This window comes from Syngnathus typhle, unplaced genomic scaffold (genome assembly GCF_033458585.1).
Source record: "Syngnathus typhle isolate RoL2023-S1 ecotype Sweden unplaced genomic scaffold, RoL_Styp_1.0 HiC_scaffold_33, whole genome shotgun sequence".
In the NCBI taxonomy this organism is placed as follows: Eukaryota; Metazoa; Chordata; class Actinopteri; order Syngnathiformes; family Syngnathidae; genus Syngnathus; species Syngnathus typhle.
Genome location: NW_026871939.1, coordinates 222,123 through 232,215, shown reverse-complemented (window position 1 = coordinate 232,215; position 10,093 = coordinate 222,123). Strand labels below are relative to the sequence as shown.

At 50.9% G+C, this 10,093-nt stretch overlaps 1 non-coding gene across 1 annotated transcript; it reads right to left on the bottom strand.

Moving 5' to 3' along the window:
- Positions 1 to 4,021: 4,021 nt before the first annotated feature.
- LOC133147128 (U2 spliceosomal RNA) lies at positions 4,022 to 4,216 on the bottom strand. The gene has a single exon (XR_009711524.1). It is a non-coding gene; the product is annotated as a U2 spliceosomal RNA (small nuclear RNA).
- Positions 4,217 to 10,093: the final 5,877 nt, after the last annotated feature.

Genomic DNA, 10,093 nt, shown 5'->3' with positions numbered 1-10,093 from the left:
CTCAATCTCTCAGATTCAGCTTGCATATAGAAGATCGTATAATCTTACAACACAACCAATCAATAATTTCCATTAAATGTAGCATACAATGTCTCTGTATTAGCATGAGCGGTCAAAAAAAGGGGGGGGAAGCTTGACATTTTCCTCTGCCTCCTCCTCCACCCTTTGATTGGTATTGTTTTACACGACGACATACTCTCGCCAAGTGGCTCCGTTTCCCACAGTTCCAACAGTCCAAATTTGAGCTGGAGTTTGAATTGAATGGCGGCCTGCGGCCTTGTTGGTCTCTTACTCCTCCTCTGCCCTTTTGGGAGCTTCGGAAGAAGATCGTTGCATCTTCATTTAGATCATTATCATCATCAAATGGGATGCCACTGTGCACCCAGAATTCTTTTCCAAACCTTAATTGAATGGTGGTCTCATCACTTTTTATCTTTCCATTTTTTGTCTCTTGAGTTTGTTCTCTTCTCTCTTGCGAAGCTTTCAACCACATTCTAGCACGATTCAACTCTCTCTCTTTCCTTCTACACCATACTTTTTCCTCCACTTCGGCATGTATTGCATACAATTAAGACATTTACTCGCCATGAACTTCTCATCTTCTTCAAGAGCTAGAAATCTACCGTTCTTATTTCCCATCTTAATTCGGTACTTTAGGTTTATACAATTTTTTTTTGTTATTTCTTTTTTTCTTTTCTATGAGGATCCTCAATGCAGGTTTAAATTGACCCCTCACCAAATTCTCTCTGCAGTCAATTTATCCTACCAGTCGCACACTCTCAACCACACAACATTCATGCAAACAGCTTGGAACAACGGACAAAAAAAAGAATCCACGCCCTTCTTCACTTAAGAAAAAGAAGCTCTGTTCTTTTTCTTAGCCCGTTCCTTCCACTGGGACTTGAAACCCAGCTGTTTCATAGCTTGGAAACACCAAAGCCGTATCTCATAGCTAGGACAAACCAAAGCCGTATCTCATAGCTAGGACGAACCAAAGCCGTATCTCATAGCTCGGACAAACCAAAGCCGTATCTCATAGCTCGGACAAACCAAAGCCGTATCTGCGCTTTTTTCCATGACTTACTTGTCTCCTCGGTCTGCTGCAATGTGGGACCCCGTCAAACCACCTCTGACAGACGAAGGCAGACCTAAGATGCTGGCCCAGCGAAGAAATTCTCTTCCCAGGACTTTCTTTTCCAGGTCCCCATAAAGGACGCTGGCTTGTCGACAATGCAGCACGTCCTCCTCCGTCAGCCAGATGGCGGGTATGAGGGTCCCGGGTTTTGGCACCAAAATGTTAGGGTGCTGCTCACTCTAACTTATTTTGCAAGAACCACACTGGAGTCAAGTTAGTCATTTTAGGCACCTGCAGGCGGAGAGTTCACTCGTCGCTGTGCTCACAGCGGTGGTCGAATGAAGTCTGACTCAGGCCTCGTCAGGCGCTTATTTATTGAGAGAAACAGAGTGGGGTTGAAAGTGGGGGTTGAAAGTGGGGGTGTGGGAACACACAGGATAGGGTGAAGACGGTCCCCTGCTGATCAAAGCATAGCAAGGGACCTTTTACGACGTTCTGTAAACAAAGCAACTTTGATTGCTTCCTCTGCAGCTAGTCAATAAGTTGAAATGATCTTAGCACTTTGGTAAACTAATTTTGTCTAGACAGGACACACTAGTTAAATTATTACAGGTTATATTCCAACATAATCATACGATGAAGATATTCTGCAAACCCTAACAGGCTGTGCCCGGCCGGGCCCCATGGGCGAAGGCCCGGCCACCAGACACTCGCCTTCGAGCCCCACCTCCAGGCCTGGCTCCAGAGGGGGGGCCCCGGTAACCCGCGTCCGGGTGAGGAAAAACAAAATCCAATTATGTTTTTCTTCATAAGGGCCTTGTGAGAGCCGTGCTTTGTCTGGGCCCTCACCTAGGATACGTTTGCCATGGGTGACCCAACCAGGGGCATGAAGCCCCAGACAACATGGCTCCAGGATCATTGGGGCGCGCAAACCCTTCCACCACGGTAAGGTGACGACTAACGAAGGGACCTCGTTTATCAATGCAGTTTAATTTCTGGTGGTTCCCACTGAATGGGCACATGTCAGTCTATTGTAATTTGGCCAAAAATATTGTTTTTGAATAAAACCAATAACCACCCCCTCAATTGCACACGCACTCCGCTTTACTGTTTACAAGCACAATCACAAGTACAAGTCATCTTCATCCATAAGCATATCAGTCTTTCCTTGTTAAAACACAGCATCCCTACAAAAAAAGAAATGTGTTTCATCAACTTTTAACTTCTTAATAGACAACGATGGTATTTATTTACATATTGAAACACACGTCCACATCCTTCAATGTTACATGTGAATGGACATACAGAGAAGTTTTATTCATTTTGATCAGACTACATGAAGCAAAATATAAAGGTGAGTGTAATTCTCATTAATGGAATAAATTACTCCTTTTGACCAGCAAGGGGGGGGGGGGTTGTGTGCACATGAAGCCTCGAGAAATGAACCTATTTGCAAACCGTTTGGTGGGGAAGCCTCAAATCCTAACATCTTACATTGAGATCAGACCCCATCAAGTCATAATTGACTGCTTAATCCTGTAAGAATGAAGCGAACGGATTGAAATGGTTTTCTAACATATGAACTATTGATTTGACCAGTAGAGGGGGTGCACCATTCCTGGAGGTACTGCAATACCAGGTCGATGTCTCCTAGGTTTGCCGTGTGCAGCTGTGAGAGTTGCTGCAGCCATTTGGAGCACAGCCACGGGCTGGGGGGGGGGGGGTATCTGTCTGTTCTTCCTTACCAGCAAGTTACTGGAAGTCCACATGGCGTCTTTGATGGCAGAAAAGGTCAGCGACTGCTTTGTAAAGTCTTCTTGCTTGATTTTCAACGGGGTCACTGCATAAAGTACAAGGTCTGCATTCTGCGCTTACCTTGCGGGGAATTGTAGGTCACCCACAGGTCTACGGCAGCCCTGCACTACCAGAGCAGGTCCCACACTGACTCCTGGGCGCCAGTGCCAGGTCAGGGCACGTTGAGAGAGCTGACATGCCCCGAGAGTGCATAACGGACCTGACTGGGAGGACATCATGGGCCACCATCCATGACAGGTCCCGAAGTTTGTTTTGACAGGGCGGGGTGGTTGTCGTTGCGCCAAACTGTTGCGGGCTCGCCGAATGCAAGCCCGCGCACTGGACGCACCGCTTCCCGCTCCTGTACGACAGAGATCATACATCTGTGATTTGTTAAAATTTCACTATTTTCTTGCTCTAATTTAAAGTTCTTCAAAAACTTCTTGATTAAGGAATAAGAAGGTGGCAGGTTAAAAGACACAGGAATTCTTTGGTCGGTGGTTATTAGTTTTAGTTTCCGGAGGTATGAGTCCATCCAGAATCGTGTCATTGCTTGGCTTTTCGGTGCATTTGGTGTAAGGAGCGCGCTTCGCAGGTGCAGGGCAACATATCTGCTTCCGAGGCTTTAAGAAGAGCTTTAAGTCCGGCACTCCTTTTCCTCCCTTTTTTTTTTTTTTTCTTCATAGTTTCCTTCTTCAGTCTCTCCAACTTGGATTTCCAGATGAAGTAAAAAATGGCTCGGTCCAACTCTAAAAGCACCTTCATTGTTGGGATGAAAACAGAACTGATTAGTAAAACCAAGGGTAAAATCACCACTTTTATGGTTAAAATTCTCTCTTCTATGGTCAGCTCTCTTAATCCCCCAAACCCAAGAACAGATACTACACTAAGAAGGTGGCAGGTTAAAAGACACAGGAATTCTTTGGTCGGTGGTTATTAGTTTTAGTTTCCGGAGGTATGAGTCCATCCAGAATCGTGTCATTGCTTGGCTTTTCGGTGCATTTGGTGTAAGGAGCGCGCTTCGCAGGTGCAGGGCAACATATCTGCTTCCGAGGCTTTAAGAAGAGCTTTAAGTCTGGCACTCCTTTTCCTCCCTTTTTTTTGTTTTTCTTCATGGTGTCCTTCTTCAGTCTCTCCAACTTGGATTTCCAGATGAAGTAAAAAATGGCTCGGTCCAACTCTAAAAGCACCTTCATTGTTGGGATAAAACAGAACTGATTAGTAAAACCAAGGGTAAAATCACCACTTTTATGGTTAAAATTCTCTCTTCTATGGTCAGCTCTCTTAATCCTCCAAACCCAAGAACAGATACTACACTTGATTTTAGCCAAAAGGCCGAAAAGCGATGGAGTATACGAGTGATGGACTCGCTTACATGTTACGAACGGAGTGTGGAAATGGAGCAGGGAGACCAAGTGCAGCTTGGACCACGGTTTATTGAAGCAAACTCAAAAGACTCGGCAAACTGACAAGACTTACTAACAAAACCAACAACAGAGACGTGAGACAAAAAGACAGGGTGACATTACCAAGACAGGAACCAAAAAAAACTCATAACAGTGACAAACACATCAATGCTCCGACAGGGAGTGATACACAGACAGGACTTAAAATACAAGACAGGTAACAAGAGGCAGGTGAGAATGATCGCACTGATCATGGGCACACAGGAGGGGAGGGGTGAGCACACAGACACACGGACAAAACTATGACAACATGGACGTGACCGGGGACGAGTCATGACATTACAGGCTTCCCTGTCTACCCATTCTCACCAACGGTTTGTTAGAATAGGCTTCTTTGGCACATGTGATTAGCTAGGTAGCTTTAGCTATGCCGTTTTATCGCTGTAACCCTTGTCTTGCTTTATTAGCTTTCTCTTCTCTATGACACCCTTTGCACATATGTAGAAGTCGCTCTCAGTTAAGACTACAAGGTCACACGTTATCACAGCAGCTTACTAACCAGTCAGAGACTAAGAGCCACATTTTTTACTGTGTCATCGCAAAGAGCCACATCATACACCTGAGCACACATGAACCCCCCCCCCCCCACACACACACACACAAACACACGCAGACGCACACGCACACACACACACGCACACACACACACACACACCCCTCTGCTCAGCCAAATATATTGTGTGACATTATTATGTCACGCACCAACATGATAATGACAAATTGACTCCTACAGTACTAAAACCACAGACCAAAGACCACATTTTAGACAATGAACATTGTGTGCATTGTCTCACACAGACAAACTCAGTTCAACAAATTCCACAAACAAAAACATAAGTTTTTTCACTTACTATGTGTGGCGGGACAGACCATTTGTTTTAGTTTGTCATTTTCAGGAAACAGGATTCCAATAACGTCACTGAGGCATATTTTAACGAACTCCACTTCATTGTATGGCTTTTTAGCCTGCGCAATATTCCAAGTCAGTTGAAACAATGCAAGTGTGACAGTCTCTGAGTGCTTCGTAATTTTTAAAAAAAAACGTTCAAAGTCTCCAAACTTGTGCTTGCGAAATTCAGTCCATTTTGCAAAGTCCTTATCAATATTGGCATGAAGTGAGCTGAAGTGGCGCTGACCATTTGAAGCTTTTAAATGCGCCAATGACGTCCAACATATCAGGCAGAATGGCTTGCCATAGCGTTCAACAAAAAACAACTTTAACTCTGTTCAAAACATCCTGTGTTCATCGTCATATATTCGTTTAGCTTTGCATTTTTTCCTTGCCATTTTGGCAAGCGTCGTGTCAGCTTTTCTGGACCTAATGGGCCCCCGTAGTCACAGTCGCCATTCGTTAAAAAGCCAGCAAAACCAGTCACTCTGTTTGTCCCTCCTCCTTTGCGGGATTTCACCTCACGCGCATGCGCGTTTGACCAAAATACCATATTGAACTGAAGCGAAGCAAATACGCACAAAAAATAAACACAAATGTTGATATGAACGTAAAAGAGCCGCATGAAACCAGCCAAAGAGCCGCATGCGGCTCGCGAGCCGCGGGTTGGCCACCGCTAGGCTAGGCAGAGTCGCCTCCTTGCAGGAAGGCGGCCCAGAGTAGTATAAAGAACCTTGGCGCTGGGAGAGGGACCTTCTTTCGCATCTCGCAGAAAGGGCTCCACAGCTGTACATCGATCATTCTGGCAGACATTAAATAGTTAAACTGTGAAGTGCTTCTCTTCTGGGCACTAATAAATCGGCAAACTTGTCTGCTGACTTATTTGTTCACGCTTCACCCGCAGTAATGCATGTAGTTCACGAGGCATATGTGTACACTTTCAGCAGTCTCTATCCAAATACACAGTGTAGGTACCTATTAATAGTGTAGTCCCGATGAATATGAAAGGCAAAGATTGATAATTCACAAAGAACTTTCCATGGTCATCATATCTACCTATCGGCTGCGCCGAAAGAGTTGGGCCAGAAGAATAGAGCGTAACTCATGCAGAAGTGCATGAACACCACCTTGTTGAAAGAATAAAACCAACACAATGCATGACTTCACGAAAAATGACATGCCAGCAAATCAGTAGGACTTCTGCTTTTGCCTTTGCGAGACCAGTTAAGATATGCGTTATCACGAATTTATAAATCAGGTGTGTTCGGCTCTGCTGAACCCCTGAGACCGACTTACTGAACTCATAGAGTTTGACCGAATCCAGGTTAAGAACCACTGGTTTAGTGGCTGTTATTTCTGCAAAAGGAGGAACTACTAAATATTGATGTCATTTTTCTGATGGGGTTTCCAAATGTATGCACCTGCCTATGTCAGGAATGAGGTGAGCCAGGGCGACCAAATGCAGCTTGGACTAGGATTTATTGAAGGGAAAGGGAGTTGGAAGGGAGTCAGGTGGGGAAACGAAGACACAAACGGGATAGAGACTCACGGCCAGCAAACAGACAGAAGTCTTCTTGGACACTTGGATACATGGACACTTGGACAAGGATAAAACTCTGACCGTGAGCCTCCAGACAGACCGTGGAAACCCAAACGACAGAAACACTGGGCGGACAGGGACGGATCACAACAGTAGACACCGGCAGGGAGAAACACACGGGCAGGGCTTAAATACACAGGGTAACAAGAGGAACCAGGTGACAGACATCACGATAACGAAAGGGGTGTGGCCGAGGACGAATCATGACAGAACCCCCCCCACAAGGGACGGCTCCCGACGTCCCAAAATCCCCAAAACTGTCCAAGAAGGGGCGGGAGGGAACGGGGAGTCAGCCACACTGCACACGCCACCGAAGACCGACTGGATGACGGCCGCTGGATCCGCGCCGCCTGGATTTGTGGCGGCCGCAGCATCCGCGCCGTCGGGACAGGGTCGGGGGTCGGCCGCTGGATCCGCGCCGCCTGGATTTGTGGCGGCCGCAGCATCCGCGCCGTCCGGACCGGGTCGGCCGCTGGATCCACGCCGCCTGGATTTGTGGCGGCCGTAGCATCCGCGCCGCCGGGACAGGGTCGGGGGTCGGCCGCTGGATCCGCGCCGCCTGGATTTGTGGCGGCCGTAGCATCCGCGCCGACGGGACAGGGTCGGGAGTCGGCCGCTGGATCCGCGCCGCCTGGATTTGTGGCGGCCGCAGCATCCGCGCCGACGGGACAGGGTCGGGAGTCGGCCGCTGGATCCGCGCCGCCTGGATTTGTGGCGGCCGCAGCATCCGCGCCGTCCGGACCGGGTCGGCCGCTGGATCCACGCCGCCTGGATTTGTGGCGGCCGTAGCATCCGCGCCGCCGGGACAGGGTCGGGGGTCGGCCGCTGGATCCACGCCGCCTGGATTTGTGGCGGCCGTAGCATCCGCGCCGACGGGACAGGGTCGGGGGTCGGCCGCTGGATCCACGCCGCCTGGATTTGTGGCGGCCGTAGCATCCGCGCCGACCGGACAGGGTCGGGGATCGGCCGCTGGATCCACGCCGCCTGGATTTGTGGCGGCCGTAGCATCCGCGCCGACCGGACAGGGTCGGGGATCGGCCGCTGGATCCACGCCGCCTGGATTTGTGGCGGCCGTAGCATCCGCGCCGACGGGACAGGGTCGGTGGTCGGCCGCTGGATCCACGCCGCCTGGATTTGTGGCGGCCGTAGCATCCGCGCCGACCGGACAGGGTCGGGGATCGGCCGCTGGATCCACGCCGCCTGGATTTGTGGCGGCCGTAGCATCCGCGCCGACCGGACAGGGTCGGGGGTCGGCCGCTGGATCCACGCCGCCTGGATTTGTGGCGGCCGTAGCATCCGCGCCGACCGGACAGGGTCGGTGGTCGGCCGCTGGATCCACGCCGCCTGGATTTGTGGCGGCCGTAGCATCCGCGCCGCCTGGATTTGTGGCGGCCGCAGCATCTGCGCCGACGGGACAGGGACGGGGGTCGGCCGCTGGATCCACGCCGCCTGGATTTGTGGCGGCCGTAGCATCCGCGCCGACGGGACATGGCTTGGCTTGGCTTTCTTGGGCTTGGCTTGGCTTGGAGTTTCTTGGGCTTGGCGTTGGTTTCTTGGGCTTGGCTTGGCGTTGGTTTCTTGGGCTTGGCTTGGCGTTGGTTTCTTGGGCTTGGCTTGGCTTTGGTTTCTTGGGCTTGGCTTTGGCTTTGGTTTCTTGGGCTTGGGCTTGGCTTTGGTTTCTTGGGCTTGGCTTTGGCTTTGGTTTCTTGGGCTTGGCTTTGGCTTTGGTTTCTTGGGCTTGGGCTTTGGCTTTGGTTTCTTGGGCTTGGGCTTTGGTTTCTTGGGCTTGGGCTTTGGTTTCTTGGGCTTGGGCTTGGGCTTTGGTTTCTTGGGCTTGGGCTTTGGTTTCTTGGGCTTGGGCTTTGGTTTCTTGGGCTTGGGCTTTGGTTTCTTGGGCTTGGCTTTGGCTTTGGTTTCTTGGGCTTGGCTTTGGCTTTGGTTTCTTGGGCTTGGCTTTGGCTTTGGTTTCTTGGGCTTGGCTTTGGCTTTGGTTTCTTGGGCTTGGCTTTGGCTTTGGTTTCTTGGGCTTGGCTTTGGCTTTGGTTTCTTGGGCTTGGCTTTGGCTTTGGTTTCTTGGGCTTGGCTTTGGCTTTGGTTTCTTGGGCTTGGCTTTGGCTTTGGTTTCTTGGGCTTGGCTTTGGCTTGGCTTTGGCTTGCCTTTGGCTTGGCTTTGGCTTTGGCTTGGCTTTGGCTTGGCTTTGGCTTGGCTTTGGCTTGGCTTGGCTTTGGCTTGGCTTTGGCTTTGGCTTTGGCTTGGCTTTGGCTTGGCTTTGGCTTGGCTTTGGCTTGGCTTTGGCTTGGCTTTGGCTTGGCTTTGGCTTCGCTCGGGCTGTGGCTTCGCTCGGGCTGTGGCTTGGGCTGTGGCTTGGTCTGTGGCTTGGGCTGTGGCTTGGGCTGTGGCTTGAGCTGTGGCTTGAGCTGTGGCTTGAGCTGTGGCTTGAGCTGTGGCTTGAGCTGTGGCTTGAGCTGTGGCTTGAGCTGTGGCTTGAGCTGTGGCTTGAGCTGTGGCTTGAGCTGTGGCTTGAGCTGTGGCTTGAGCTGTGGCTTGAGCTGTGGCTTGAGCTGTGGCTTGAGCTGTGGCTTGAGCTGTGGCTTGAGCTGTGGCTTGAGCTGTGGCTTGAGCTGTGGCTTGAGCTGTGGCTTGAGCTGTGGCTTGAGCTGTGGCTTGAGCTGTGGCTTGAGCTGTGGCTTGAGCTGTGGCTTGGGCTGTGGCTTGAGCTGTGGCTTGGGCTGTGGCTTGGGCTTTGGCTTCTTGGGCTTGGCTTCTTGGGCTTGGCTTGGCTTTGGTTTCTTGGGCTTGGCGTTTGTTTCTTGGGCTTGGCTTGGCGTTTGTTTCTTGGCTTTGGCTTGGCTCGGCTCGGCTGTGGCTCGGCTCGGCTCGGCTGTGGCTTGGGCTGTGGCAACGGAAACTGGTGGTGGTTGGGAGTCGGCCGCTGGATCTACGCCGCCTGGACTTGTGGCGGCCGTAGCATCCGCGCCGACGGGTCTTGGCTGGGCTTGGCGTTGGTTCGGCTTTGGCTTCGCTCGGCTTTGGCTTCGCTCGGCTTTGGCTTCGCTCGGCTTTGGCTTCGCTCGGCTTTGGCTTCGCTCGGCTTTGGCTTCGCTGTGGCTTGGGCTGTGGCTTGGGCTGTGGCTTGGGCTGTGGCTTGGGCTGTGGCTTGGGCTGTGGCTTGGGCTGTGGCTTGGGCTGTGGCTTGGGCTGTGGCTTGGGCTGTGGCTCGGGCTGTGGCAACGGAAACTGGTGGTGGAGGGGGGTCCAAGCGCTGGTC